Below are 27,929 nucleotides of genomic sequence, written 5' to 3'. Positions count from 1 at the left end.
ATTTAATACATAACAGTGAAAATGTAATAACAGAAAGGTGCGGCCTGGCGTGGTGCACTCCCAGCAGCGCTAACGGTCCGGAGCCAGAAGCTGTTTCGGACCCAAGGACCCCGCCGACACCCCCCCAGGTGGCCGCAACAACCGAGTCTGTGAAAGAAGGAACCATTATGTGAGTCCACACTCCACACACAGAACACTTAAAAGGTGTACAAACAGCAAACACTTCCTGGCTTGATTACTGATCAGCTTCCCAACCTGCAGGCATGGAACATCCCGTTCACAAAACTCCACCGCAGTGGAAGCTGATACATGACTAACATACAGCTCAATACAATAAGGTGTGAGGGACACCACATTTACTGACTGTATAACTGTTAGTCACAAAATACAACGTACCTCAGGAAGTGTGCTGACGAGCGTGAGACCTCACCCCCTCCTCTTTCACAGACCGTGCATCAAACCTGGACATTCTCTGCGTCCGCTGCTGATGAGATGGCTCCCAAGACGACGATCTCACCCGTCTGGTCACAAGGTCGGGTCTCTGGCCAATACACACTGTGCACTCCAGTCTTAAATGCCAACATGCTCCAATCCATCCAGATGCACCTCAGCTGTGAGTCCTGACGAGTCGCAGGTGATCAGGGTGAGGTCCTGACAGCCTCAGCAACACAGCCACTCAGTCCCAAATGCACGCCACCTGGGAGGAAAACAAACAGACAAACAAACCGGCAGCCAGGCCCCCCCCCAGCCATATAACAAAAACTTTGAGTTATAGTAATATTTCAGTGTTTTTTTTATTCTGATCTTGGAGAAACTTTGAGTTATAGCAGTCATTCTGTTTTTTGGATATTCTGATTTTGGAGAAACTTTGATTGACAGTAATCTTTCCGTGTTTTGTATATTGTGATCTTGGAGAATCTTTGCCTTACAGTAATAATTCTTGGTGAAACTTTGACTTGCAGTAATCATTCCATGTTTTGGATATTCTGATCTTGGAGAAACTTTAACTTCCAGCAACTATTCCGTGTGTTGGATATTCTGATCTTGGATAAACTATGATTACAGTCATCTTTCCATGTTTTGGATATTCTGATCTTGGAGAAACTTGACTTACAGTCATCAATATGTGTTTTGAATATTCTTGGTGAAACTTTGAGTTATCTTAATCATTCTGTTTTTTTGATATTTTGTTCTTGGAGAAAATTTGACTTACAGTAATCATTCCATATTTTGGATATTCTGATCTTGGAGAAACCTTGAGTGATAGTAATCATTCCTTGTTTTGGATATTCTGTTTTTGGAGAAACTTTGAGTTATAGTAATCTTTCCGTGTTTTGGATATGCTGATCTTGGAGAAACCTTGACTTACACTAATCATTCCATGTTTTGGATATTCTGTTCTTGGATAAACTTTGAGTTTCAGTAATCTTTCCATTTTTTGTTTATTCTGATCTTGGAGAAACTTTGAGTTATAGTAATCTTTCCCTGTTTTGGATATGCTGATGTTGGAGATAACTTTGACTTACAGTAATCTTTCCATGATTTGATATTCTGATCTTGGAGAACTTTGACTTCTCGGAATCTTTCCGTGTTTTTGGATTTTCTGATCTTGGAGAATCTTTGACTTAAACTAATCATTCAGTGTTTTGGATATTCTGTTCTTGAAGAATCTTTGAATTATATTAATCTTTCTGTATTGGGATATTCTGATCTTGTAGAAACCTTGAGTGATAGTAATCCTTCCATGTTTTGGGATATTCTGATCTTGGAGAAACTCTGACTTACAGTAGTCATTCCATGTTTTGGATGTTCTGATCTTGGAAAAACTTTGAGTTACAGTAATCATTATGTGTTTTGGATAATCTGAGCTTGGAAAAACTTTGAGTTACAGTAATCATTCCATGTTTTGCATAGTCTGATCTTGGCGAAACTTTGAGTTATAGTAATCTTTCCGTGTTTTGCATATTCTGATGTTAGTGAAACTTTGATGTACACTCATCATTCATGTTTGGATATTCTGTCTTGGAGAAACGTTGACTTCTCAGAATCTTCCATGTTTTGGATATTCTCTTCTTGGTGAAACTTTGATTTACAGCAATCATACCGTGTTTTGGTTATTCTGATCTTGAAGAAACTTTGACTTACAGTAATCTTTCTGTGTTTTGGATGTTCTGATGTTGTTGAAACTTTGACCTACACTCATCATTCCATATTTGGATGTTCTGTTCTGGTGAAACTTGAGTTATCATCATCATTCTGTGTTTTGGATTTTTTTTGATCTTTGAGAAACTTTTACTTATACTAATCATTCAGTTTTTGGATATTCTATTCTTGGAGAATATTTGAATTATAGTAATCTTTTTGTATTGGGACATTCTGATCTTGGAGAAACTTGAGTGATAGTAATCATTCCTTATTTGGATATTCTGTTTTTGGAGAAACTTTGAGTTATAGTAATCTTTCCGTGTTTTGGATATGCTGATCTTGGAGACACTTTGATTACATTAATCATTCTGTGTTTTGGGTTATCTGATCTTGGAGAAACTTTTGACTTACACTAATCATTCCATGTTTTGGATGTTCTGATCTTGGGAAAACTTTGAGTTACAGTAATCATTCCGTGTTGTTGGATATTCTGATCTTGGAAAAACTTGAGTTACAGTAATCATTCCATGTTTTGCATAGTCTGACCTTGGCGAAACTTTGAGTTATAGTAAGCTTTCTGTGTTTTGGATATTCTGATTGTTGGTGAACGTTTGACGTGCACTCATCATTCTGTGTTTGGATATTCTGTTCTTGGAGAAACTTTGATTAACATCAATAATTCCGTGTTTTGGTTATTCTGATCTTATTAAGATCTTATTAAGTTTGCAAGCATATCCCTCTATGATTTTTCTGGACACATCTACGGAAACAGGCCACAGTCTCAAGTTGATGAATTTCCCTCCTTGGCACATAAACTGCGCTATCACCATAGTGGATTTTCTGCACTAATTTCCCCACTAAGCTAATGGATTCCACACCCATATGCAGGGTCTCTCATCACCTGCTCCATGACGTGCTGTAAAATCCTTATGTTACCCTCCCTGTCGAGCTCTATCTATGTTCGCAGACAAGATGGCAGCGCCTTCCCCAGTAGGGTGAAGGCCGTCCGGCATCAGCAAGCCACAGCGGCCCCAGAACGATGGCCAGTTACCAATATAACTAAAGCCTTGCTGTCTACAAAATTGCACCAGCCAGCTATTTAATGATAACAGCCTGCTAAACGCCTCATCAGTACCCCGGGAGGGGAGGGGACCAGAGACTATTAATTAATGCCAACACGTCTTTCTGGCAAGGTCACAAGTCCTCTCTTTGTCCATTTTTTTGACCTCTGAGTGCTTCATCCTGACATCATTGGCGCCGACATGAATAACTGTGTGATTGTATCTAGTGTCATGTCCATTTCTCTGTCTAACCTTCTGCTGCCTCAGCACCCTAACATGGGAGGCAATGTCAGGAGCTCTGGCCCCAGGAATACATTTAGCCGGGATCTGTAACCTGACTTTGCGGATGATAGAAAACCCTATCACCAAAGCCCAGCGTTTTGTCCTGGAGATAGGAGTGGAAGTCACCCGTGGGCTCAAAGAACTCACATCAGGCATATCCAAGGGAGAAAACCCCAATCACACTCGCCACTGCGAACTGTGACAGTTCGCAGTGGCAAGTGTTATCGGGGTACCACAACTAGGCACCAAGCCCTAAGTGACTTTCTCCGCCTAACCACAGTCCTGAAGCTGTCGTCCATAGCCGGTGTTTCTAGGCTGATGCTAGTGGGCACGCTAGCCAGCCCAACACTAACCTCATCTGGAGTGCCCGTAACATTTATCTCCATTGAGCTGAGAAGCTGTTCTAGCTTATGGACATGGCTAACACACACACACAGACACACACAAACACACACACACACATACAAAAGAGTATAGCCAAGCAAGCGCAAGCTAACCACTAACTAATATGCTAAACACTCCTAAGGTTCACACAGGAGTAAAATAATGAGCTAAAATTTGCAGCAGTTACACTGAAAAACTAACAGAAGTATTAGAAAAAGAAATGGGGGAACCTCCTTAGAGTCAACCACTCCTAAGATTAACACAAAGAGTAAAATAATGAGCTAAAATTCACAGCATTTGCACTGAAAAACTAACAGAAGTATTAGACTGGTAAAAACAGTAATAAAAGAAATGGGGGAGGTTGACCTAGCTAACACAAGCTAACCGCTAGCGAAAGCTAACCACTAGTGAAAGCTAACCGCTAGCGAGTCTCAATAGTAGGAATGTATTTAAATAAGATTCACAGTACACACACTTAAAAACCAAAACAAGTGTTCAACAGTGTTTTCTTGCTACCGTGACCCTCAATCTGTGTTAATACAGTATATAAAATACAGAAACTTTTCTGAACAAATATGAACTTTTTAGTTGTGGGTGAGTTATTATATTCATCCTCAAAATTGTCCTCTAAAAAAAACATTTGGTACCACATTTAAAACAACAACAAAAATCCATTCCCACATGGGGGAAGGTAGTAACCTTTCCGTGTTTTGGATATTCCTATCTTGGAGAAACTGACTAATAGTCATCATTCCATGCTTTTGAGAGCATGGAATGATGCAGTCCGACAGTTTCAGGTTTTTTTTGCCATCACAGTACTTGCATACCTGGAAGTGTGTTTTTTCCTGTTTGCCTGTAATTTTATTTTTATTAACCTATTCTAAATAAGAAAAGAAATAATCCATTTTTTTTATTTCTGCCCATTGTATTTTGACCAGGAAAAAGAAACCTGGCTCATATTTAAGCCTCCATCACACATAGCAAGACTGTGGTGGAGACATTCGGACACGGCAGATGTTTTCATAACCTGGCGCAGTCGGCAAAAAAAGAGGCGTGGCCAGCCGTGGTCTGAACGCATCTGGACTGCCTCATGCACACCTGCAGGATGCAGCCCAAAACATATTTCAGACAACAGTCAGATGACACAGACTGCTGTCAGACGACACCGACATTGGAGCTGTCACTCACTCACCCACTCACTCACACACACTCACTCACTCACTCACTCACTCACACTCACTCACACTCACTCACTCACTCACCACTCACCACCCACTCACCCACCACTCACCCACTCACCACTCACTCATCACTCACTCACTCACTCCCACTCACTCACCACCACTCACTCACATCACTCACTCACTCACTCACTCACTCACTCCACTCTCATCTCACTCACCACTCACTCACTCACTCACTCACTCATCACCCACTCACTCATCACTCACTCACTCACTCACTCATCACTCACTCACTCACCACTCACTCACTCACTCTCACTCACTCACTCACTCACTCACTCAAATCTTCGCTCGTCCTCACATTCCTAGCGCTAAACTGATCTCTTATCAGTGTGTGTCTCACATGACGGAGTGCGTGCACGTACATGTGTAAAACAGGTGATTTGAGTGATGAGTGTGTGTTCACTCAGCTGTGTGCGTGTGTTCACAAGGGCTGAAGGAGCCAATGAGCGCGGCGAGCACAGAGCAGGTGATCAAAGCTGTGTGTGAGTGTGTGGCTGAAATGTTGGCTCAGCTGTGTGTATATGTGTTCATAAACACTGTACCCGCCACTCTGCATGCACACGTGGGTCACACATGTCCGGCTGGACTCCAAACTGCTGCTGATTTGTGCTGTCAGTGCACCAACTTCCCACATGTGCACAACTTTCAGATGGAGCCAGTGGACTTTCTCTTTTCTCTTTTTTTTTAAGTCTTTTTTTGGTGTCATTTTACTTGATACACATTTTACCACAACTGCAGTTGGATTATCAATGCGGGGCGGTGCTTTAATTACGTATATCAGAGGTGGGTTATACTTTTGTGATCTGATCCACAGCACATAGTGCAGTGGAGTGAAAGGGACCAGCTGTCTGCACTGCGGTAATGACACATAACTGTGCAGCACAGAGAGGCAGCTGCCCGTGTTATGATGGAGACAATAGTTCACATAATTTACGTCACCCATGGGAAGGAATGGCCGTGCAGCAGCACACGGAGTTTTCTGTTTAGCCGCTGTTGACATGATAACATGAAGCATGTCACATACATTTTGCGCTCCGGTGAGGGTGGACATTATTCTACGGGCACGTGCAGGTCACAGCGGCAGGCACACTGTGCCAGATCAAGGTTTCATCATATGTGCTCAAATCATTTTGGATCACATTTTGCTGCCATCGGAATCTGTAAATTGTGGTTAGATGGTCCTCAGACTGCTCATGGACCACGGTCAGATAGGTGTCCATTTGTGACCGCGCCTGGAGAATTATGAACATGTGCATCATACTCGATTTTGACCAACAGTGTCAACTTCCACAGATGGTTATCAGAACGTTTTCAAACTGAAATCCGACACCTTTTGGATGTGTGCCATTTCATAAATCCAACACCACTCTGCATGATTCCGACTATGTGTGACGGGGTATTAATCTTTCGAATTTTAAAAGATTTCTGTGGATTCTGATTTTCTTCACTGGCTCCACCTTGTTTTACCTTAAATCCAGGGCTTAATTTGAGGGGGAGCAAGCCAGAGCATGCTCCAGAACCTCGGACGCGTGCTCCGGAACCTCTGACGTTGGCTCCGCCAGCTATTTATCCCTTTATCTTCGGCGATGGCGGCCACGCCATATTTTCCATATGCATATTTTTTTTACCGTAACTCCGCCATAGTTTGTCCAATCCGAATGATTCAAAGTGCAGTGTAAAGCTAACACCAAGGGCTTTCCAATGATATATGGTGTATTACGGTAAACGTAGCCTGTGATATCATAACGCAGAGGAAAAACACGGAAGTTTCACACTAGTGCGCCGCTGATTCTCATTACCATAAATTCTCATGTAAGCCCTCAATCTGAAAAATTTCAACACTGACAGCAAGCCAAGAACCCGTGGTTTTCAACAGTGTGCTATATGTTGCATATATTACGGTAAAGTGTGTTCGGTTTGGTGACTTTGGAAACGAGGGAAAAGTATGAAAAAGAGTGCAAAAGTGACAGAAAAGTACAGAGACAGACAGCAAACATAAATGTAGTAATTTTTGAGGAAAAGGCAGGGTGTTAGTGTCATTTATGAAGGTGTGCATGTTTGTGTGGGTGTGCATTCACACCCGTCGCTATGGGCGGGCCCTAGGAGGCAGTGCCCGCCCACTGATATGCTTGGGCCCGCCCCAGCCCGCCCACCCAAACCAGATCACAGTCACAGATCTCAAATAAATAAATAGATAAATAAAAATCCTAATTTCATTTTATTGTACTTGCTTTGGGTTAAAACGGCCAGTGTTGCATAATCACTAAGACATTAAATATATTAAAACCGTGTGTTTGTTGGAAAGTTTGTCTACGTATGTAATCACGTCACTGTTGCCCAGCAACAATCAGTTACCGCGTTTATGGGGGAAACGAAGTGTGAGTTTTTGCCAGCAGACAGCAGCTAGTTTTTGTGTTTTCCTAAATGTGGATATAACTGGTTTAAAACCACAACATCGGTAACTTCGGATAAACCAACACATGATGTCGTTGGCAAAGAAAACCCTGGAGCCATTTCTACCTCCGTGGATCCTGTACTGATACAGAGAGGACAGCGCTGGCACTCTACTCAAAGTAGGTCCAATTTTTTATTGTGTGTGTGTGTCAGAGCCGATTGCTCTCAGACTGCAAGTGAAGCTCAGCTTCTCCTAAATTGTCAAAAAAATAAGTGATCAAATATATACTGTTGTGTGTACATGTCACTGACTAAATATGCGCTACAACGCGCTCAACTTTTGTTCAGAATCAGCTTCTTATCACTGGTAACGACGCGGCTTTCCTCTCACTCAAACCCGCAGCTTCACAGTGCTTTAGCGACACAAAGTGCAGCGAAACGAGACGAGTCATTGGATAAATGCTGGGCTTTGTCCCGCCCATCGGATGCTCAGTGTGTCTGGGGGTCTATGGGGCAGTGGGCGGGCCTCGGCTGGCCCGGACGCTCAGCTTCTGCATGATGATTGGATGATCTGTCTGAGGCTGAATCCCTTTTTGATTGACAGCAAAATGAGCGAATCAGCGATCTTTTGGTGTAAAGATCCGTGGGAGCATTTTTTTTCATTCTGTTCTGAGTTGAACCGGAGACTTTCCTAATCCTCTTAGCGGCATTTTTGTTTGTTACAAACGACTAGTGACAAATCGAGCTTCTATTTCTGGTGGGTTTTTTTTGTAGCTGCTTGTGTTTGGAGACTGTCTTCTATCTCAGTTTCTGTTCCTACCGAGCAGCGGGTGCTGCTGAGCTCCTCCACCGTCACAAAGCGCTCACAGGCGGACAAACTTCACACTAGCCTCGCGCCAGTCCCAGCTAGCGAGCTAGCTAGGTAGCAAGCTGCACATAATGACAGACAATTTGAATGTTGTGGACCGGATTTTGGCGAAGCCATCTGATAGTCTTCCTTACGAAGAAAAACTTAGAGTTAAACAGCAGGACAGATCAACTCCTCAGATTAATTTGGTGCAAAAGGTGGGAAAAGTAACAGGTCTTTTCAGCTGTCCTGGTATGACAAAGTGAGCTGGCTGACTGGAAGTGCTGTAACAAATAAAATGTACTGTTTCTTGAAAAGGAACGGAGGGTAGAATTTACGTATAAATAAACCAACACATTTATGACGTAGGTCTAAATTGAGCTTCCCCTCCTTGAAGGACCAGCATCCACTACAGGTGTGTGTGTGTGTGTGTGTGTTGCAGTTGGTACTATTGCGACTGCGACCCCTCTGTTGGTTGCTTTGAAATGCACCCGCCGTGGTGTTTTTTTTTTTTTTTTTTTAGTTTGAGATGCTGCTTGTCATCTAATACGTACGTTATTTGTACTTGTGTGTGTGTGTGTGTGTGTGTGTCTGTGTGAGAGAGAGAGAGAGAGAGAGAGCGAGCGCTGGTCCGGTCATGGTTAATGTGATGATTATTGTGAGGGATTAGGGCTGCGTGAATAGTGAAAATAAGCAAAAATAAGCTATTAATAGTGGTGCCCACCTGTTGGAATTCATAAGCCCCCCTTAAGACTGAGATCTGGCGACGGGACTGTGTGCAGTTTAAGTGTGGCGCACAGCATTGTTCGCAAGCCCCCCCCCCCCCCTTCTTTTTTTTTTTTTTTTTTTTTTTTTTTTTTGCACCGGAGCCACCCAACCTACTGCGCTCGTGCACCTCCCACTTTACAAATTAAGCAGTGCTTAAATCCGAGGACGTGATCACAAAAAGGTTTCTACAAAAAGGAAGATGGTGAACAGTTCATGATTTGGCAAAATTTCACTCTGAAGTTTTTTTCTTCTTTTTTGCTTTAAAATCCCTAAAAACCTGAAGGACATGGTGTGAATAATGGGGGGAAATGAGAAGGAATCATACAAAGTTGAAGGATAAAACAGAAAAAGGACACGGACGTTTAACTCCAGAGAGCAGTGGAACAAAATCAAGTCCTTCTTCTGACTAATTACTGTTGTTTCAGGAGCAGACACATATATGTGTGTGTCTGTGTGCACAGGTGCACGTGGAAAGACCTGTTTTCAGACGTGTTCAACACAGTGGGAGTGGGAGGGGTTAATAAAATGTAAAATTCAGATAGAGTGGAGCATGACAGGGATTGAAATGGTAATGTAAGAACGTCCAAGCAGCCTGGCTTTTGCTTTGTGTGTGTGTGTTTGGACGAGCACAGGGAGGACTCTGTCCTCATTAAAAAGGCCCAGCACCTGTGATCGCTCTGATATTCTCTTTGAGAGCTGAGGCCTTCAGGGGTTCAAGGGGTTTGGGGGGTGTTACTGTTTGATCCCTGTGATTTTGGTGGGACACGAGGCTGCAGCTTTCCTCATGTCTGCTGGAAGGATGAAAGGGCAGAGACGGCACTGACAAACCCTTATGTTGAGTGTGTATCATTTTAACACTCAAACACAATAGAAAAATGTACACAGACACAAAATTCAGCTCGAGCCTGACGACATTATTTTAACTCTGATTCAAAGTTCACCTTTGAACTTAATGACCAAAGATTAAACAGCTTTTCTGTGAGTGTGTGTGTGTGTGTGTGTGTGTGTGTGTGTGTGTGCGCGTGCGTGTGTTAGAGATACAAAGAGCTCTTTGGTCTGGCAGGCCGCTGTAACTGTGAACTAAAAGTAGAGCCCAACTGATATTATCAGCCAATATAAGCCCTTTTCAAAGTACTCACTATTGGCTGAAATTTTGCCAATAGAACGTCGATAATTTCTCATAAACAAAACAGTTACTGAAATAATGTTTGTGTTGGCAATGTAAAATGTCCTTGTACTGTTTGGCCAGTAGATGGAGCTCTGACTCCATTCAGCTGAGAGCTGCTTACACCCCTGCTTAAATGTGTTTATCACCGGCCCCCGTAGTTCGCCGTCATACTGCACTGATCGGCTGACAAAAGCATACAGGTAAGTTTATATGGATCTATATCCTTATCTTGAACCTATATCTAAGTTGCAGCAAGAAGAGGTACAAGATTAGATGTATTTCACAACTCTTTTTAAGGATATGTATTTGCTAATTTCACAAAGGTTTAATTCTTGATTGCATTTTTTGAACTTGAAAATTCTTCTCTGTTATAAAATGAATCAATATGAGGACAAAGCTTCAGCTTTTAGCTCATACCTTTTTTGTTAAGGGTCCAAAAAAGAACATTTTATTCATATAAAAAAAAATAATAATATTGGCTGATTTACCAGCTATCGGCAAATCAGCCGATTTATCAGTTATCGGTATTTTTTTTATCCAAATATTGTTATCGGCATCGGCCTCAAAAAATCCATACCGGTCGGGCTCTAACTAAAAGGTGAAGCGGGAGCGTTTGAAATGTCTTTTAAACACCTCTGGTATGAAGCACCACAGGATTCTTTGGTGCTTTCTCTATTTGAAGATCAGCTCAAGCAGCCAACCTGCCACTTACCTGAAAATATCTCCAGATTTTTTTTATGCTGTGAAACCCAAATGTCACTATGCTGTATTTGGGCTGTCTGAAAATTCTTTCAGGAACAATATTTCCTACCAGTTGCCAGAATGTCTCAACAAATTTCAACCATTTTTCCTCTAAGCCAGTAAGAACTTGTCTAGCCCAGGGGTTCTCAGTCCGCTCCTCAAGGACCTGCACATTTTTCATCTCTCCCTGGTCTGCCACAAGCTGATTGGCAAATTCAGGTGCACAGCCAATCAACTCCTAACAGACACCTGAATTGGATGGAAGATGGAGATGGAAAATGTGCAGGTTCAGGGGTCCTTGAGGACTGGATTGAGAACCGCTGGGCTAGATGGTCACAAAAATAGCAAAAACAGAACACCAGATAAACAGTTGAGCTCAATTTCACACTGACTCATATGTTTGAATGCACAATGTTATTTATGCAAATGCTTCTCTTGATCACAGGTGGATGAAGAAACAAGACAACAATGCAGCGGTAAATCCAGGGTCAAATGGCTAAATTCCACCATTTTTAGAGCTCACAGTTGGTACATTATTGCTTCATATTACGTTAGTGACGCGTCCCGACTCTCAGGATGTCAAAAAAATATCTGTGGCCTCTTGTCTGCATTGTCATGGTTTGTACTCCCAAAATGCACGCATGACTTCACCACCGTCCACCTGGTGTTGGTGACAAAATGCTGACTTGACTTTCAGCAGTTTTGGTTTCAACTGGTGAAGCTGCTCGCAACAGCCCGTCGACACCCATTCAGTCTGAAGCACACGCAGGTTTCTTCCTGCTGACGTTGACCAGTGAGTGAATATTTCCTCATTCCAAGTGCGCCCGTTGACGTCCCCTCCCTGTGTCCAGCAGGTGGCTGGCGGTGGCTCTCCCTCTGAAGCCTGCATGTGATGATCTGACTTGTGGGCTTCAGGTTTGTGGGCAGCACCTCATTTTGTTATGGACCACACTCAGTGGTTCTCTTCAGCAGTCACATCCGGTTTAGTCTAATATCTGATGTTGTCTTCCACAACGACATTGAGGTCTTGTCCACAGTGATGAGTGGCCTGGCAAAGCACTAAAGCTTCCACATGTGCCGGATCAACCAGACACTTCCATTCTGGGGTTTCCTCATGAGTACATTCTATGTCTGCAGCTTTCAGATACTTTTAAAATCAAGTATTCTATTGGTTATTTTATTGACTAATCAAGTAATTGGATATAAAGTACTTTTGCATTTTTAAACAGTATGTAGTGCCAGGGCTCTCCCCGAAGCAGTGGCACAGTGGTGCTGCATCATCATGTGGATTTTCAAATTTAGGGTGTTCCCTCTCTGGATAATTATTTTCACATCATTACAAGTGTCGGAGCTCTCTTGCACCGTAAGATTGGTTGGCGAGTTTAACCCGTTTATGCCCAGTTTTTTTTTTTCTTTCTATAAGTGGTTGTATTAGTACATTAGAGATTTTTTTTTATTGTGAGTAGAAAATGACAGTGATACATTTCAGCAACAGTTGTTGCCAGTGGGGCAAGATGGGTTAACTCCAATGACAAACTCCCAAAGCAACGTACATACTGCAGAGTTGAACAGGTTACATAATGAGCATTCTAAAATAATGATTGTACAGTGGAATTTGTTGTAAAGGCCTTGAGCTAGAGATTGCAACAACGTAGGCCTGTAACTTGTATCATCAGAACACTGTTTTAGTCACTGCAGTCACCAGAATATGTGCACGGTGGTGTGCATTTTAATACTGCCTTTTTGCATTTACAGGGCCCAGTACAACCCTTTTTGCAACCACAGTGCACACGTTTATAGCATCCTGTGATGCCTCAGGAAATGTTGTGCCATCTGGCATCTGTGTCAATCTATCCCAGGGGTGGCCAAGTTCGATCCCCGAGAGCCACCTTCCTGACACTCTTAGTTGTCTCCCTGCTCCAACACACCTGAATCCAATGAAAGGACTTGGCCACCCCTGGTCTATCCCCAGTCTGAAGGTCTAGGATCTCTTTCTACAACACCAATTCCAATGAAGTTGGGACATTGTGTAAAATGTCAATAAAAACAGAATACATGATTTGCAAATCCTCTAACAACACTCAATAAGCGTTTGGGAACTGAGGACACTAATTGTGAGTGTTATGATTAAAAAGGAGCATCCCCAAAAACTCTCAGCCGTCTTAGCTGTTCACAAGCAAAGATGGTGCGAGGATCACCACTTTGTGAACACATGCGTGAAAAAATAATTCAAGGAATTTAGGGATTCCATCATCTAAAGTCCATAATATAATCAGAAGATTCAGAGAATCTGGAAAACTTTCTACATGTAAGCGGCAAGGCCAAAAACCAACATTGAATGCCCGTGACCTTCGATCCCTCAGGCGGCACTGCATTAAAAACCGACATCATTGTGAAAAGGATCTTACCACATGGGCTCAGGAACACTTCAGAAAACCATTGTCAGTTACCACAGTTCGTCGCTACATCTAAAAGTGCAAGTTTAAACTCTACCATGCAAAGTTAAAGCCATACATCAACAACATCCAGAAACGCCGCTGCCTTCTCTGGACCCGAACTCATTTGAAATGGACAGACACAAAGTGGAAAAATGTGCTGTGGTCTGATGAGTCCACATTTCAAATTGTTTTTGGAAATCATGGACGTCATGTCCTCTGGACAAAAGAGGAAAAACACCATCCAGATTGTTACCAGTGCAAAGTTCAAAAGCCAGCATCTGTGATGGTATGGGGGTGTGTTAGTGCCCATGACATGGACAACTTACACATCTGTGATGGCACCATCAATGCTGAAAGGTACATCCAGGTTTTAGAGCAACATATGCTGCCATCCAAGCAACGTCTTTTTCAGGGACGTCCCTGCTTATTTCAGCAAGACAATGCCAAGCCACATTCTGCACGTGTTACAACAGCGTGGCTTCGTAGTAAAAGAATGCGGGTACTAGACTGGTCTGCCTGCAGTCCAGACCTGTCACCCATTGAAAATGTGTGGCGCATTATAAAGCGCAAAATACAACAGAGACCCCAGACTGTTGAACAACTGAAGTTGTACATCAAGCAAGAATGGGAAAGAATTCCACCCACAAAGCTTCAACAATTAGTGTCCTCAGTTCCCAAACGCTTATTAAGTGTTGTTAGAAGGAAAGGTGATGTAACACAGTGGGAAACATACCACTGTCCCAGCTTTTTTGAAACGTGTTGCAGGCATCCATTTCAAAATGAGCAAATATTTGCACAAAAACAATAAAGTTTATCAGTTTGAACATTAAATATCTTGTCTTTGTGGTGTATTCAATTATAAATATAGGTTGAAGAGGATTTGCAAATCATTGTATTCTGTTTTTATTTACATTTTACACAACATCCCAATGTCACTGGAATTGGGGATGTAGATTAAATTCCAAAATTGGACATTCATGCTAGGTGTTGTTCTGGATTTCAGCTCAATTTCATTTTTTCGTGTCAGGATCTCATTCTTAATAGCACAGCTATCCAAGTTGAAGAGTGATGCTATTTTGGACGTTAAACAGTCCACATCTATATTCTCCCCAAATGGAAAACAGAGTATAAAGTGAGAAAAGATTCAATGGAAGCAAAGTCAGTAAAGCACCTGTCAAATTCTGACAAGATGTTCTGCACTTGACCATTATAACATGCACTGTCAGGCTTCGCCCAGTCTTTGCCCTGACACTTAAGGTCTGCGTCCACGTGTGAAAGGTTCTGCAGCCTGTTTGGTAGAAGGTATAACTTGCTTTTAAATGTGTTCTTGGAGCTGATCATGTTGATGATGTTTGCCTTTACCCTGCAGCTCTACATTCAAGTTATTGTACTCATCAGTCAGATCAGTAAGAAGGGCTAAATCCAAGACCCACTGACTGTCTCCTAGCTGTACATATTCAGCATGAGTTGAACATTTCAGAAATTCTTTAATTTCAGGCAACAACTGAGAAAATCATTCCAGAAATTTCCCTCGGCTGAGCCACCGAACATCTGTGTGCAGCAGCAGATCTGTGTGTTCTGCACCTGTCTCCTCCAGCTGTGCATGAAATAATTGCCTCTGCAAACTCATGGCTTGAACAGAACACAGAATTTGTTGGTCACATCCATAACATGTTCCATATTTAAAATCTTCCTGCACAATCCTTGCTGGTGAATTATGCAATGGTAATGTAGAAATAATTACACTGTTTGGACAATCTGATGAACCCAGCATAATGGAAATGAGTATGAAGAGGGGCAGCTGGCTCTTATTAACAAATTCCATAAAAAACTTGAAAAATATCTGTGCCTCTCGTGTGCCGTTTCAAAGGCAAAATGTTCAGCAGCTCTTCTTGTTGTGTGGCTGTGGGGGCCTGGCTGCCTTTTGTTTCTGTTTTCTGTCCTGTCTTTTGTTTTTCCTTCCAGGTGGCTTGCATTTGGGACTGAGTGGCTGTGTAGCTGAGTTTATCATGACCTCACCCTGATCACCTGAGGCTGATCACCTGCGGCTTGTCAGGACTCACAGCTGTGGTGCATCTACATGGATTGGAACATGGTGGCATTTAAGACTGGAATACACAGTGTGTATTTGCCAGAGACTCGACCTTGTGACCAGACGGGTGAGATCGTCGTCTCGGGAGCCATCTCATCATCAGTGGATGCAGAGAATGTCCAGGTTTGATGCATGGTCTGTGAAAGAGGAGGGGGTGAGGTCTCACGCTCGTCAGCACACTTCCTGAGGTACGTTAGATTTTGTGACTTAACATTTATACAGTCAGTAAATGTGGTGTCCCTCACACCTTATTATATTGAGCTGTATGTTGGTCGTGTAATCAGCTTCCACTGCAGTGGAGTTTTGTGAACTGGATGTTCCATGCCTGCAGGGTGGGAAGCTGATTAGTAATTAAGCCAGGAAGTGTTTGCTGTTTGTGCACCTTTGAGCGTTCTCTCTGTGTGTTGAGTGTGGACTCACATAATGATTCCTTCTTTCACAGACTCGGTTTGTCGCGGCCACCTGGGGGGTGTCGGCGGGGTCCTTGGGTCCGAATTGGTTCTGGCTCCAGACCGTTGGCGCTGCTGGGAGCGCACCGCAAAACCACCACGCCAGACCGCGCACTTTTATATTTTTCACAGCACTGTTATGTTCATTAAACTCTGTTATCTTTTGTACCGTGCTCTGCTTATTTTATACTGGGTCCTTCAAACGCTGGTCGGTTCTCCGGGCTGCGTCCGACACAACACTTCTTTTACTTTCATGTTGTCAAAAACCATTTTAATGAAAACACGCCCACAGTATCAGTAGTAGTAGTAGATTCATCGAATTGCAGAGAAAAACACTCATGTGTCTATATCATTCCTCAGTTGGCGTTCAACATCCTCGGCCATTCCTCACATCACCGTTTAACAGAATTTCTTGAGAGCTTCACATCCGGAATAGCAGACACAATCTCCTTTCGATTTTTAGAATTGGTAAAGAGCACATCTTTGGCTTCCATGAATGCTTCTTTCACAATCTCACCATCCTTGAAAGATTTTTTTTCCTTTTGCTAGAGCACGACTGACACGATAAGAAGCTGTGGTTACTCGTGTATTTGTGCCTGTTCTGCTGCTAGCCGACTTTTCAATTCCTACATTGTTCAGGTGCAAAGAGTTGATTTAGCGGGGAAGCAAGCATCATAGCGCATGTGGATTGTCTTTAAAATTACGCTCAAAATTCCCTCATTTTGGTAATGTTATGTTTGCATTGTAGATATGGCAGATGGATTTGCCATTCGAATAAACAAAAATAACAAAATGATAAATTTTAGATTTTTTTAGCTTCTGCCATTGTACACTCTCCACTGTAACTCCTCCCGACCTCTTGACCCTGTGCATGCGCAGATAGAAAAAAACTTAGTGAGATCCCCCCCACCCCATGCGATCGACCGGTTGGGCCTTAAAGCATGTTGTGTGGGAGCGACACTTCCTAGCGATCTTGGCATCTGCAGCATTCCAAGGAAAGCCTCTGCAGCCTCTGGATGCACAAGCGTGTACCCCCTGCCGTCTTTTCACTGCGACCACACAGTGATGTTCTTTCACAGCCAGTGAAAACCACTAAAATGAATTAGACTGTACTTGCCAATTGTTAAATTGAGTAATTGTCAGTCACATGACGTTCGAGGTCTTCGCTCCAGCACAGTTGGATCCTGGGTGGCAAGCACCAAGGCATAAAACCAATCCATCCCTACCTTTCAAAAGTAACCATCTACCAGCCACAACTATGTGGCATGCCCCCCCCCCATGAATGTCAGGCTTTCACATGTAACTTTAAAGTTTGTGTGGTCAGTCACTTAGGAAACACCATGAGAGTGATTGCGGCCTTTCAAGCCTTTCATCAGTGTGAGTGAAGGAGTGATTGAGTGAATCAGTTGGCAGCTTGTGTGCAGCTTGTGAGGATGTTCTGTGAAGGCCTCTGTTGGAATCCTTTAGTCATCAGAGGTTTGATTGGAAGTACAAACCGAGGCCTCGTGCCTGCTCCTCTGACCTCAGCATCTTTCATCTGCTTTAAAATGAGATGGAAATATCGCTGCTTCAGTCAGCACCTGTTACGAGGCAAAGCTTCGTCTTTGCTTGTTGAAGTTATTGATACGTTTTGTCATTCTGCATGCTAGCTGGAACTATTTCAGTCAGACTCAGTGAGTGGAAATCAAATTTTCTTTCCTTGAGCTGGTACTTATTTGTGTAGGACAAAGACAGAAATGGAAACCACAGTATTTTACTAAGTCATCTCACTGTTTCATCAGAACCACTGCAGGTTAGAAGTAATTCTACTTTGTGGAAGTAAATGTATTCTGGGCCCTGGTGCCCGCGTTCCGTTCATTGTATGCATTACTGCCTGGAGACGCCCTTCTCTCTGCGAGTCTGAGGTCTGTTGGATATAAGAGTCAGTCGGTGTGCCTGAGTCAGTGTGCAGTCAGTATTTAGGCTGCACCATTCTATCAAGGCTACGCTCACAAACATGCTGGACCTACATGATGTTTTCAGCACAGTTGGTCACCACGTTTTGCTTGAAAAACTTTGAGAATTGTTGTGGTCTTTTCAGCTGCTCCTGTATGTACAGGGTTGTCAGACCAGATATAGTACAAATCTGCATTAGGATTTGGCACAAGTTTGACCTGATGCAACGTAGCTGGAGAAACACTTTGTCCTGGTCTTCTGAAGAGGTCTCCCATCCCAGTACTAACCACGACTCATTCTGCTTAGCTTGTGAAAGCTGACAGGACCAGATTTACACAGTACAGACTGGCTGCACTTCATAGACTTTGAAAATTACTTCAGCATTTTAGATACTTTTATGGTCGAGGTCAGTCTTGCATATCAGACCACATTTAATGGCACAACATCTGAGTTTTCTGCAGTGTGGCTCACGGCGTTCTGTTTTAGGTCCATTGTTTTCTCTTTACTCTTTATGTGACAACTAATCCCCCATCAAAGTCTCTCTGTTAAATAAAAGACATGTGCAGAAGAGGTTACAATTTGCCAAAGAAAACATCAACTGGCCTAAAGAAAAATGGAGGAATATTTTGTGGACTGATGAGAGTAAAATTATTCTTTTTGGGTCAAAGGGCCACAGACAGTTTGTGAGACGACCCCCAAACTCTGAATTCAAGCCACAGTTCACAGTGAAGACAGTGAAGCATGGTGGTGCAAGCATCATGATATGGGCATGTTTCTCCTACTATGGTGTTGGGCCTATATATCGCATACCAGGTATCAATGGATCAGTTTGGATATGTCAAATACTTGAAGAGGTCATGTTGCCTTATGCTGAAGAGGACATGCCCTTTAAATGGGTGTTTCAACAAGACAATGACCCCAAGCACACTAGTAAACCAGCAAAATCTTGGTTCCAAACCAACAAAATGAATGCCTCACAGATGTGAAGAAATCATGAAAAACTGTGGTTATACAAATAAATACTAGTTTAGTGATTCACAGGATTGATATAAAAGCAGTTTGAACATAATAGTTTTGAGTTTGTAGCGTCAACAGCAGATGCTACTATTATTGTGAACACCCCCTTTTCTACTTTTTTTTTTACTAATAGCCCAATTTCATAGCCTTAAGAGTGTGCATATCATGAATGCTTGGTCTTGTTGGATTTGTGAGAATCTACTGAATCTACTGGTACCTTGCCATTGAGATCTTATTTGAGAACACTTCTTTAACCTCTGTTTTCAGCTTGGGCGAAAGTTTGGCAAGGACTTCCTCTTGTCTGTTAGTCAATCCAAGTCCTTTCTTTTCCACTTTTGCGTTGCTCTGCTCTTCGTTCTTTTTATCGTTCTTTTTTGTTGGTGGCAACGGGCAGAGCAAGTAGTTGTGATCTGAGGACCCTCCTTTCCGACAGTCTTCTTTAGAAAACAGGAACTTTTGACTGCAGCTGCCATCTTCATCTTGGAAGCGTAAGCATTTGAAGCACACTCCTGACTTCTTTAGCTGAGCCTTTTTGCTTGACAGGTTAAGCTTCTTGAAGGCTTTGCAGGCAGAGGGTCTGCCTGCATGCCCTTCGTCCCCACAGCTTATGCAAAAACTAGGTTGAGAGCCCCTTTGAGTAGATGTAGCTTTGGTAAATGCTTTCTTTTCTTTACTCTTTTCCTGTGACTTCTCAGTATAGTCTTTTGAGCTGGGTTGAAGCTGATCCAACTCCTCAAGAATGTCTTCCTGTTTCTTTAGGTACTCCAGTAAGCAATCAAAGTGATTCCTTGTGGAGAAGCCGCTCATTGGATCGTTCTTATATGTTAGCCACTTTTCTTTCAGGGAATCTGGCAGCTTGCTCTCAATCGACTGCGCCACAAGCCGCTTTTTCACAGCATCTTCTTCCCCTAGGACTTGAAGGTCACGAAGAGCTCTTTCGACAGCTTGATTGTCTTTCTGGGGTTGTTTCCCTTGACAGGTGGCAGTCCATGCACTTCTCTTGAGATAAGCAACTCTATTTTAGGCTTGTTTCCGTACTTGTTGTCCAAGAGTCTGAAGACATCTTCGGCAGATCCGCAGCTGGACAATACGAGGTCTCTCTTGACTTTGTCGTCTAGGCTTCCAAGAATATGAAACTTACGTATGTTTTCTATTCCATGGGGGTTCCCTAGCTGCTGAAGTTCCTCCCATTCAGCTTTCCAGCGGTACTAATCTCTCATGTTACCAGAAACTGTGGACAGGCGAGCTCGTTCCAGGGTGATCTGTGGTTTGTCGCTGAGTGGCCCAGGGTACATGCCGGGAGCTCCTTGGACTTGCAGTGGTGTGCTTGCACTGTCTGGAAGTACACCATAGCTGAGATAGGTGGGAATGCCAGGAGGGTTAGGCCGGACTTCTCTTACAGGGGTATGACTATCTATGGGACAGGACAGGTTAATGTTAGGGTCAGAATGTATAGACGCAGCTTGCTCGTCTTGGTTCTTTTTCTCCGCAATATCTAGTTTCACCTGTTCTTTCTGCTCCTCTTCGTCGTCAGACCAACTGTTTCGCCGCCATGCCCACTTATCGCTTAGTCTCTCAAGTCGCTTCCTCAGCTTCCTGCAGTCGTCTCTTGAATTTGTAAACTTGGCTCGAGGGATCATGTCTGTCCACTCTGCAACTAGTCTGTCGACTTCATCAACTTCTCTTTTGAAGTCTTTATTTGCCAAATCGCGCTCCATCCTGCTCATCTTCAGGTGATCAGTCTCTTCCGCTTGATCCAGGGCTGAGCCGGCCTCTTTCTATGAGAGCTCCTCAGCAAACCTGGCCCAGAGGCTATTTAAGACAAGATCCTTAACATCATCAAACTTATGGTCACATTCCATTATTTTCCTGTTGACCTGATCCGCCTTCTCTGTGGCCTCTTCATCCTGCAATTCTCGCAGGGCCATGGCATAGTCAAGTCCTGCGTCTGTAACTTTGGTGTGTTCCCCTTTAAAGTTTCTCCACTCGCTCTTGAGCTCATTCTCTTCTAGTGCTTCCGCCCGCAAGATGAGATGGTTGGCTCATTTGGTGAATGCAGCCTGGGCCACTATACGCTTTTGCCTTAACCTCTCCATTTTCTTCTCTTCTGTCATGTTGTTAGTTTGTCTTCTTCTATAGCTTACAGGCTAACAGTTGAGTAGAAAGTGTATGGAAGGTCCGGACTCTGTACTGGCTTCAAACCCAGGCCACAATGTTGACTGGTAGCCTTTGGTTTATGACTGGTTGGATGTTTTGATTACACCCTCTGAATGGGTTAGTGACAGGCAGCACACCTGGTATGACTCGTGTTAGTCTTTAGTTTTATAGTTTATTGTAATTTCAGACAGAACAGACCACAGGTCATAAACCTGAAAACAAACAGAAATGAACAGAATTTACAGCAGCTCCCCCATGCTCCGACTGGCACAGTGCATAAAGCCCAATTTGACGCACAGAGACAGCCCTTTAGACTAGCGCGACTCCTTTAAAGCCTACCACGCTATCGTCCGCTACATTATTCAGCTTGGTAATCACCAAACACACCGTTGTGGCTGCAGCTAATATGGCTAACCGAGAGCACGCTCCCCACATGCCACGCACCACACGTGATGCAATTTAACCAACTTTCTTTCGTGCTACACAGACATAGCGCAGTAAAGTAAATAATTACAAACTAACTGTGCTTTAAACTGCTTCTGAAGCAAGGTACATTAGCAATTGGTAACTTTCAGTACACATTTCACAGTTTAGAAGTTGCTACATACCAACGGGCTGTGTTCTCCTGACGATGGGTTGATGATAAGTGACGACACTTTACTAATATGAGCGCAACCGCACATGCTCAGTTTTAACGACCGTCATGTACCAAATATAATAAAGGATTACGGGGATATATATAAACTTACAACTGAAATGACTGGATAAAATGAATTATTTGAAATGAATTACTCTTAATATTTTAACCAGATTCCCATACCAATTAAATTTTTACTGTTTTATTAACCGGTGACCCAAAGAACCGAACATCGACTTTGACAGACAGAAGTTGCACTCGTCACAATTTCTACAATTATTGTCTTTTTAAAGACAACCATTCCTGGCTTGCCTAAATCCTTCACGAGTGTCCTGGCAGTTGTTCTGGGGTCTTTAGACATGTCTCTCGCTACTTTTCTTTCCAGAGTCTCTGAAGTGTTTCACTTCCAAGCTCTGCCAGGCTTCTTCTCTACTGTATGGCTGGTCTTTGAACTTCTTGATGATTCTTCTCACTCCAGTTCTTCACACTTGGAGGCACTCGTACTTCATTCTCCTGCTTTGTGAGCACCTGCAGTTCTTGTCTCAAGTCTAAACTGAATTTTAATTTGATTTTACAAGCTTTGAGTATTCCAAAGTTAAAAAAGGGGCTAAAAGGGGCAAATACTTTCGACCCTGGTAGGTTTTGTTTTTTGCAGAAAATAAAAATGAAAAAGATATTAGCTTCTTTGTGCAAAATAAAATTTATTTCTCTGTTAAAAAAAAGCACTTTGGAATGTTTTGGGAATCTTTAAATTTCATAAAGGGGTGGGGGGTTAATTTTGTCCTCATCTGTGTCTTAATATTCTAATTACTGATATTCTGTCACCAGGCTGATGATGGATATTTTAAATGTATCAAAATAATACACCTTATTTGTGTACCCCATCACTGATGTACACTAGGATGGAAAACCTACACATTGATTGGTGTTCAAAAACCCAAAAGGGCCATTTTGAAAAGGTGGCGTGGAACCAGCCTGAGCATCATCTTTGAGATGTGCCATCGCACTTTGGAGCTCAGTTGAAGGTTTTTTGAGGTTTCCCTCAATAAACCTGGATCAATAAAGGTGATGGTCTAGTGGTTAAGCGTTGGACTTGAGACCAGAGGATCCTTGGTTCAAATCCCAGCATGACCGGAAAATCACTAAGGGCCCTTGGGCAATGCCCTTAATCCCCTCGTTGCTCCCGGTGTGTAGTGAGCACCTTGTATGGCAGCAGCCTGACATCAGGTGAGCGTCTAATGCAGATGGAAAAGCCCAGTATGAATGCAGTCCATTTACCATTTCCAAGTAGCACCCGCTTGAAGCAAACAAAAGTCTGAAACAGAATGAAGTAAAGAGCTGAACTGTTACTCGGAGTCGTGTTGGCACAGACCTCCCGCCCGATACTGATCCATCCTGCCGTCTGTTGACCTTTAATTAGTCGTCCTCTGGCTGGGGCACAAACCACACGCCAGACTGCAGGAGTTCCAGGGATGTGTTGATGGTTTGTGGATGCAGATGAACACTCACCAGCGTTGCTCAACATCAGATAGAAGTATAAATAAAACATTAATTCTCCTTCATTAATGAAGTCTGAGCCACATGGTAAGATGATGAAAAATTAATGCTGCTGCTGATGAAGCTGCTTGGTAGCAAGAACCAGTTGAACTTCTTTGAAAGCCAGTGTCTGTTTCTGAGGTTTGTAAGACGCACAGAAACTTACTGATGTCTGTAAACGCACTCTGAAGTTACAGACACACATTTACATACATGGCAAGCCAAGAGGGCCACAAATACGCCACTTTCAGACACGTTTCACCAAAAATACTCCGTAAAAAACACCATTTTGTCAGTTATTATGGCACTTTTGTCGCCGTATTTAAAGACTACACCATTATATTTGCTAATATTTACTTTTTATTGCATCGATTGTATGCCAAAGTGCCTTTTTTTGTGCGGCACTTTGTGGCTTCCTCTGGCTATGAAAAGTGTTATATAAATGAAATTTACTTACTTACATTAAATGCGCCGTAATGTGGAGCCCATAAAAAACGCTTTCAGATGCACACGTGTGTAAAATACGCATGTCTGGGCACTTCATGACGCATGTAAAAAATGGGATTTGTGCAGTATGATAATCATCTCCAGCCTCCTTTTCTCTCAGCCACTGAACTTGAAGTGTTTGTGCCAAATCGCTGATCAAGACGAGCAGACAGAATCAGTGCAGCACAGATCTCCTGGTGGCAACGTTAGTTCTAACTTACCTGTTGTGTCATTTAACATCAGCTAGTATTTTGGGGGTTAAGCAAGAAAATATCTCATAAATTAAGTTCCTCTTTTATACATTGTTTCATTTGGTTCATTTTTTAATCAAATAGATTGCCCTTCTTATTGATTATAGGCATGTTATGCCTCTGTTATCCAACTGTGACTGTGGCGCAGCGGTGAGACTCCTGTCTGCTATTCAGAGCTTGGCGGGTTTGAATCTCACGAGTGGTGTGTGTGTGTGTGTGTGTGTGTGTGTGTGTATATATGTGTGTGTGTGTGTGTGTTTTATCGAACCAGAAAACTCCCATTAGGGCCCCTTCACACATAGTGTGAAGTTTGGTCATCGTAAGCACGAAGCAGGAATTTCATGCAAAACGTGGAAAAGTCGTCTGCCTGTAACGCCTCGTACACCTGTTGCTACAACTATTTGTGCACACCAGCAGCTGAAAGACAGAGCGTGTGCTGTGCGAACCCATTGCACCTGCTCGCAGCAGGTGTCAGCCAAATTCCAGGTGACACACATGAACATCTAACACCACTCACATGGCACTTAGAAAATGTGTGGCCAGTCGCACTCTTGGCATGACAGCAGACTGCAGACAACCACTGTCGTACTCGCAGTGAAATTTGTTTAAGTTTCCAATGAGTGTGACTTTGCAAACACACATACTGACACGTGGGTGTGTGCATGCTTCACTGACAGGTGTGGCTTCCAACAGAGGCAGCTGTGAGAATCTGTGGATCTGGAGATTCCAGCTGGACAACACCTACTGTGTTTGGACAGACATAGACTAACAACTGTCCACTGTGAGGCACCTGTGTTTGTTTGCTGTACTTCCACGGACATAAATAAAAACATATATTTCCATGGTGGTGACAAGCTGCAGCAAGAGAGCGTATGCACGGAGCAGACACTGACAGCCCCCCAGGATGAAACGGACCATCAGATCAGAACATGGAGCAGGTGATCTGACAGTCACGTCACCCACGTGAGCTCTGTTCCACATGATGTGGTGTCTGTGCTGTGGTGCACCGTCCACAAGACACGTGTTGGATAGAACACATGCACAGCTGACTGGACGCACCGGACCAGTAGATGTGGACATGATCAGAGCTCACTGCTTCTCATTCATGTCATTTCATGGACTGTCTGGTCCTCACCAGAGGATCAAACAGATCATATTTGTTTTGCTTGCTTAATAAATGGGTTGTTTTTATATGGTGTGTGATTTAATTTTATTTTTTTTTGTAATACTTCCACGTCCTTCCTGATATGAGGCAGCTTCCCTGCTCTGTAGCTCAGTGGTAAAGTTGCTGACTGGCAATCAGAGCATTTGGAAGGCGCGGGCTCATGTCCAGTGGGTGGTATGTGTCTTTCTTTTTTACTTATTTATTCCACATAAGCGGCACGGTGTGGTCCCACAGCTACCGGCTGTTTTGTTTTTTTTCCCACATAAGTGGCGCGATGTGGTGCACCTCGCACTGTTCCTGCTTCAAATACACTGTTGTTTGCATGAGCTCCTGCACCGTTATTTATTGCTGTGGTTCCACTCTGTTCCATGTGCCTGGAAAGATCCGCGGCTTTTGTCCAATCCGCAGCTTTTGCCTGGAATAAGTTGCAAGAGGAGTGGAAATTAAAATTATGAATTTCACTGAATGCTTGTAAATCCAAATTGAGAGCACTTGAGGCCAACTCCATAATATGCACTTGTTTTTTATAGTGTGCTTATAATTTATATATTTATCATCTTTTTATTTGTCTTTTGCTTGTGTTTTTGTAAATGTGTAAGTGTGCTTTGTGTTTTCTGCTGTTTATCCAAGAGGACTCTCTTGGAAAAGATGTTCTTAATCTCAATGGGAGTGTTTCTGGTTAAAAAAAACCCCAAAACAAAACATTCCACTCGTGGGATTCGAACCTGAAAAGCTTTGAGTAGCAGACGGGAGTCTTACCGCTGTGCTACAGCCACACAGTTGGATAACGGAAGCGTAAAATACCTGTAATCAATAAGGAGGGAAACATATTTGAATTTAAAAAAAATGAAATGATGTATAAAAGAGGAAGTTAATTTATTTTATATTTTCCTGCCTAACCCCCAAATATTAGCCAATGTTAAATGACACAACAAGTGAGTTGGAGCAAACTTTGGCACAAGGAGATCTGTGCTGCACTAATTCTGTCTCCTGGTCTTGATCAGCGACTGGGCACAAACACTTCAAGTTCAGTGGCTGAGAGAAAAGGAGGCTGGAGATGATTATCAAACTGCACAAACGCTGTTTTTTATGCGCATTGTGATGTGCACAGATGCGCGCTGTGTGCAACTGAATGGCATTTTTATGGAGCTTTTTAAGGGCTCCATTATTCATTTCTTACATATTACGGCGCATTTAACGGCATCGTCTTTAATTACGCTGTAAAAGTGCCATAATAACTGACAAAATAGCATTTTTTATGGTGTTTTTTTTGGTGAAATGTGTCTGAAAGTGGCGTATCTGTCTGCAAGACAAATGCTGACCTCTGTTCACGGGCCATCCCGAATATTTTTCTTGCAAACACCCAGTCACTTAGGAATTTTTGCTGAGACTTGGAGGGACTGTTGCCCTTCATATATAAACTTTGGTGCTTAGCGTGTCATCCAAAAACTGTGGTTTACCAGCAAATTGAAGACCCTCTCAGAACGTGAGTCTCCAAAGAGGCAGAGAGATGCACAAGGAGGGGCATCAGGCAGCGCGCAGAGGAACACATCACCAGGAATGACTCCAGATGCATGTGGCAGGAGATAAAGACTCTTGCCATAAGGATCATAACACAGTCGCTGAGATAGATGATGACTGGGGTGCAGTTTGAAGCAGAAACGAGGTGTTAATCTGTGACCTGTGTTGTCTGGGGGGGACCGATTTTTAGGGGGACCGTTCGGTCTGTGACACCGGGTCCTTTTTAATTATATAGTCCAGTAATGAGAGAAAAAGGCCGCTCCCTCCCTCTGACATGTTGTGATAAGCGTCTATCTTCCCTCTTAAAGGCAGCTGGTTTTCTGTCAGAAATCCCACAACATCAACAAGTGAGGAGACATAATTCCTGTTCTTTTGTTCTTTCTGCATTGAAACAAGTGTTGAAATCTCCTGTCCAGCATCAGTGCATCTCTCCTGCTCCTTCCACAGTGTGTAGCAAGAGAGATGCTCCTTTGAAGGTTTGTGTTTATGAAATCTCCGATCTCTCTCTGTTGCATTTTTCCAGTTACTGAAATCCACACTCACGAAAGCATCCAGTGTATGAGACCAGCTGCAGCAGTTTAGTGTTGGCCGCTAAACTGCCGCTAAACCAGCAACAAAAACAAAATGCTGCATTGGCTTTGACACTGTACTCCAGCCAGTCTCCGTTACCGTGATACCAAGCAGCAACAAATGAGCGCTTTCTTCCACTAAAAATGCTGGCAGGGTGCTGCTGCTGTAACACAGTTTGGTTGGGCTGGTCGATCCCGAGGTCATCTGTCAGTGTTTTTCCGCATGTAGGACTTGGGCTAGCAGGGGCATCCCTGCTGCTGATGCAGGGAGGCTCCGATTGAGCGGCGCTGGGGCTGGGAACGGGTGTATTTGCTCCCTCTTCAGTAGATAGAGCTGGAGGAGGCCTAGAAGATGCAGCACCATGTCACCACTTCCTTATATCTATTTTCTGACTGCTGCAATGCTGTTTTAGTATCATGGTAGTGCTTTTTTGAAATGACATCGAATCAAAAAGTAGGTCAGACGTTAAGCGCTGGACCAGTGAGCATACATCCCCACATCACATGACGCAAATATTACTAACAAACCTGTGTTTTTCAAAAATGTAATTAATTTTTATGCCACATTCAGTAAGTGGCCCGTGGTGGCGGTGGTGTTATAGTCTGGGCAGGCGTACAATGAACACAGGTACATTTTAT

This window comes from Thalassophryne amazonica, chromosome 9 (assembly GCF_902500255.1).
Source record: "Thalassophryne amazonica chromosome 9, fThaAma1.1, whole genome shotgun sequence".
NCBI classification, from domain to species: domain Eukaryota; kingdom Metazoa; phylum Chordata; class Actinopteri; order Batrachoidiformes; family Batrachoididae; genus Thalassophryne; species Thalassophryne amazonica.
The sequence above is the reverse complement of the archived record's forward strand: the minus strand, read 5'-3'. Positions refer to the sequence as shown.